The sequence below is a fragment of the Notothenia coriiceps genome, unplaced genomic scaffold (genome assembly GCF_000735185.1).
Source record: "Notothenia coriiceps isolate Sejong01 unplaced genomic scaffold, NC01 NC01_scaffold00018999, whole genome shotgun sequence".
NCBI lineage: Eukaryota > Metazoa > Chordata > Actinopteri > Perciformes > Nototheniidae > Notothenia > Notothenia coriiceps.
In genome coordinates, this window is record NW_011351700.1 from 1,561,255 (window position 1) to 1,566,755 (window position 5,501).

The following is a 5,501-nucleotide window of genomic DNA, read 5'->3' on the forward strand; positions in this document are numbered from 1 at the left end:
GACCCTTTGAGCTGCAGCATCACGGAGGACCTGACCTGCTGTAATAACGTTAGCCGACGGTCTAGTCTCACAGTGACAGACAAGAGTGACAACGGGGTTAATAACGTTGTGGGTCTCCATACTGAACATCAAGTTGGCATCGTGCCACACTCTGAACTAAAGGAGAGACACTCTAGATTACTCAGCAGTTTCTAAACTGAAGGGTGACTGTACCTTTTTCCAATGACAGTAAAAGCCGTCAAAGCGAGCATGTTTTTATTGTTCTGACCCCAGATTGGATTCAAATTGAAAGCAGAGAAACAGTCTGTCTTTCTAGAGGATATATCGCTCTGCAAATGAATAGAACATTTATTTTATTCAGGTACTGACCCCCAAAAACCTGACTGTAATACGTCTCGAACACAAAGCTTCAGAAGCTTATTCAATAAGCCCTTTGTAAGATGTGATGTGAAATATCACAATGCCAGTCAAAGGAAGACATAATGAACTGCGTTGTATAATACCACTGAACCTCAAAATGAAAAAGCTTTGCACACCAAATCTATTGTCGGACTAAAAAGCCAGTATTAAATAAGGATGTTTCGATTTTTATGTTGAATTCTGACTTTTTTCTTGCCTTTTGAAAATGGCAAACAGTATTTTATTGGTGAGGCAGAAATAGAAAGGTGTTATATGGTATGGGTAAATAACAACATCCTGCCTTAAAATAACTTAAAAACAACATACTAAAAGAATAAAGAAGGATTATGGTTCGATGTGCTTCATGCCCATCCGCCACCCTGACCTCCACGACCTTAATTTCCGCACAGCACATAAAGGGCACCGTCACCAGAGCAAGAGGTCACCAAGCTGCTACACACCGCCTCTTTTAGTAGACCTATAATACTTCAAAGTGACTGTGCTCTCCATGAAAATAAAGGTCACATGAAAAGACAATTGTGTGACTAATTATTGCTTTCTAAGTTAAGTCGCGAGAACAAGACGTTGACAGTGTTTTTACTAAGAACAAATGTTAACAGCAGGTTCAAATCAGGTCCTCTCTGCTGCACATGTTTAACACATCCATTAAACCTTTTGGGTTTGACTTAACTGTTTGATATTGTCACGATCTGTCTGTGTTGTGTTTACCTCCTGTCTTGCCTGTTGCTTTCTGTCTGTGTTCCCTCCTACCTGATTACCGGATTGTGTTCACCTGGTGCCCCTGTGTTTTCTCCTCCCCCCTCACCTGTCTCTTGTTTGTTTGATTAGTCCTGTGTGCATTTAGGTTCTGTGTTTTCTGTTAGTCTTTGTGAGTTCCTTGTGTATCTTGACTGTGTTCACGGGGAAGAGTTCTGTTTTGTTTCCATTTTTGACCTTGGAATAAATGTGTTTTTTCTGTGAAATCTGCGTTTGGGTCCTGCCTGCTTCGCTCAACCCTGACAGATATAAATCCAAAATGCACTGCAACAAAGTGATGCATTAGTCCACACACAGGATCTGATGCAAAACCTGAGGAGACTCTTAGAGAAAGCTCCAGAGGAAATTAATATTTTTAAAGATTAACGATGAACTAAGAAGAACTTCTCTCTGTACTAGTGCATGCCTTTTTTTTTTACCTGCTTAGCCACTTCTTCTGTATCAATGTTGAAGTGGCCAAAATACCAAAAAGTTTGTCTTGTAACTCGATACTTCAAAAGTTATTGTTCTTGGCCACATGTAGAGCTTGGGCCTGGGAAGCAGTGTCAGACTCGCAGTACAAAATCCACTCGACGTTTCGGTTGCTTTTCAAGGTTTATTTCCAGCAAACATAAAACAAAATACGAAAACAATATTTAACATAAACTTAAACAGCAGATCCTAATAATCTGTCTTTTACTAAGTATAATGTTAAGTCTGCGTGTCAATGACGGTATTGCTGCTGCCTGCTGCCCTCCCATCACACATCGCACCTCCAACTTAAAGCCCCGCCCCCTTCACCTGAGCAAAGCACACCTCTCACTGAAACAGAAAAATGCATTAATAAAGGTTGCAAATAAATCAAATCAAAATAAACTTAAATGCGGCTCCGACAATGTAAATGTCTCCGCTGTGGGACTAATACAGGATTTTTTTGATTTTAGGATTAGGGTTATCTGTCAAGAAAGCATGACCAGTTTAACACAATTATTTCTCAATTATTTACAGCACAAGGTACGTTGTCAAAATTAAAATGTGTTAATGAGACTGTCGGAAAACTGAAAGCAATGGTAATGATTGAAATCGGGAGTGCATGATGCCGAAGAACTGTTGTGAGTTGATGGTGTTGCTAAAATAATGGAGGATAGCGACATTGTGGTTAATGGTTTGTGTTAGCTGGTGTAATGCAGCTGCGAGCAAATCACATTTTCCCCAAGAACACGGAAAAACAATATGTCAAGAGGACAAAAGGTCGCCTTTGTACATGGCTGATAAAATAATGGGCATGTGATGAAGCAGAAAACTGATAACACCATTGCCCCCTGAAGGCGACTGCACGGTCCCATCGCACTCCACTTCACCTTTAATGCAGCAAACTTCAGCGAGGCATGAGTCACTGTGGACGTTTATAACTTAGCGGAGGAGACAATGGTTACCAACGGCATCCGTTAAGTGTCATCTAAAACAGCTTCAGCGTGATCTTTAACATCTCATTAGCATTTCTCTCTCTTCAGGAATCCACATCTAAAAACATTTCACCATTATGCAAAATTGCATGCGGTGAATTCAAAAAAAATTCATCTACATGCTTTTTATTCATAAATGAAGTGATAAACGAATACAAAATAATTCTATCCCTGAGGTCAGCCACATTTGAGCTATTCACACAGTCGTGCAGGTAGAGAGCCGGTGTGTTTAATACCAGCAGATGGGCACGGATTCACAAATAAACGTTTAAAAAGCAAGTTGATGCTGATGACGAAAGATAAACGGAGAGGAAAACTATTTCTTCTGTGGCCTGCAGTCATTTCTTGTTCAGCCTTGCTTCTGTTTCTAATCGAACATACATTTAGTACTGATGGTGTTGCCTTCATGACACGAGGCCAAACCCATCGCCCGCCTCAGGCGATGATGGGAAAAATTGTGCGAGGAACAAAAAAGAGGATTTTTTTATACCTCTCATTCTAAGAACTTCACTGTCTGGTGTTGAAAACACACACTCTGATTCTTGGTAATGGAGCGTTTTACAGCTCCCCTCCCCGAGCCATACGGACCATTTTCCTACAAGATAAAATGTAATATCTGCTAAATGGTGAACTGCTTCCACAAAAAGGAAGCCACTGGAAGCAAGAGACGACAAAGACGGACTGAGGAAGGAAGAAAGACAGAAGAGAAATGCAGAGATGGCAAAAGTACACACATCCTTTACTCAAGTAGAAGTACAGATACTCGTGTTTTAAAATACTCTGGTGAAAGTAGAAGTACTGACTAAACTTCTTTACTCAAGTCAAAGTGAAGAGGCTTTGAAATGTGCTTCAGTAAAAAGTACCCATAACTAGCAGCTGTTTTAAAGAGTACCTGACCTCCCTTTATATTAATAGAACAATAATGTCATTGTTAGCTAATGAATGTTTCCATGGTGACCAACGGCAACATGACAACGTTTTCATTGGTCCCTCTTCTTTAGAGAAGACCAGGAAATGATGGATACACGGATCGTGTTCAAATCAATAGGCACGCAATGACTCTAAATAATAATGATCACGCCACCAAACACACATTAAAACAAAAGTAACGAGCCTGTTTTGAAAATGTAAGAAGTTGAAAGTACAGGTATTTGTGTTAAAAATGTAAGAATTAAAAGTAAAAGTAAAAAGTCGTCAGAAAAATAAGTTGTGGAGTAAAGTACTGATACCAGAAAAATGTACTTAAGTACAGTAACGAAGTATTTGTACTCCACTACTTCCCACCTCTGCCTGCAGGAAACAAATCCCAGTTGTAATGCCACATTATTTCACGTCAAAACATTCACATACTAAAGCAAATGGGGAAAAAACATCGGGATGGCTGATAAATGACAAGATGCATTAACCATGAAAGTCTCTTTGATACAATCCAGTTGGAGAGGAAGAAGCTATGCTCTTAAAAAATGTACTTTTGATTAACTTGATAAAGCCACAAAGCAGCTAAAGATATTCTGTTCTTTGTGTTCCGGGTAAAAGTGCTGTGCCGCCATTAGGGCACATTATTGTATTAACATAAAAATAAGTAATACAGCATGGGAATATACACTCTGTGCCTTGGACTTTCTTTGTGAATCTTCATGAACTGTATCTCCTATAAGGGCTCAGGGTTTCACTAATGCACTTAGTCTTACATAGTTGAAGCTCTATTCAGACATTTCATCTGAGGATCACAAGGCTGTGTTGCCTCTTTGGATAATAACTGATCCAATGTATCAGACTTAATGACTAAAGCTGTTCATTGTGACTTGTGTAGGTTGTTAGTGTGATTGTATTTAGATGAAACATGGTTAAGGATCCACTTTGACAGTTGAATATTGCATATCAATTGCAATTATTGCATATTATAAAGAGTCTCAACAGAGATAAACTGATCAAAACTAAAAGTTTACAACTGTGTACACAAGCCTTTCAAAGCGTTTTATGAAGTGTATAACTTAACATTTACAGACTGTTATACGGTTAAGAGCTAACAAGTGGACCTTATATTCAGATTTTAATGACAAATAAACTTTAATGCTTAACTATTACATTCAAATAGTGGAGAAATCTTAAAAATACTTTGGCTGAAATCAAAACATCTATATGTGCATGTTGACATCTGTCTGGAAGAAGGTGGCAAAACATGAAATCAACTTTAAAAATAGCTGCAAAATAATGTGAATTATAGTCTTGATAGAAAAAACTAAGCGCACTTTGTTATCTAACCATAACCATTGACCAAACTAAATTAGCATCTCTACAGCCTGTAAACTGGAGAAGCGTTGGCCACTTGGACATCACTAAGACTTGCTGAATGAGTCCCTCGTCTCCTCATAGAAAATAGAAAATCCCTGACAAGCACAGCAGTCGGAGCGCCTCCTGTGAAAGCAGTGAATCAATATCTCATTGATGCTGAATACCGATTGCAACGATGAGATGATGAAACTACAGTGCATCTTCAGATTGGAGCAATTCAAGTATCAGAGGCACGGCGTTTCAGCTGGGGAAACAAAAGGAGACATTCAATCCATTCATTTTATATTAGGATCTTGGTTTAAAGATCTTCGGTGCGACGTGTGAGAGCGAACGCACTCCTTTGGAATAATGCAAAGATAATGAAGCAGCACAAAGTAGTGTTTGCTGTTTATATGTCCTTGTAGGTTCATATGACATGTGAGTGTGTAGAAAGAAGAAGAAATGTATTTACTAAGGAGACAAGCTATCAACAAGGATGCATCTTCACTATCATTTCAAATACAGTCTAAAGAACTAGAAGAAGGGTATTTCTTTTATTAACTTATATATTTTTCCACCAGGCTGTCAGGAGGCTGAAGTCCCACC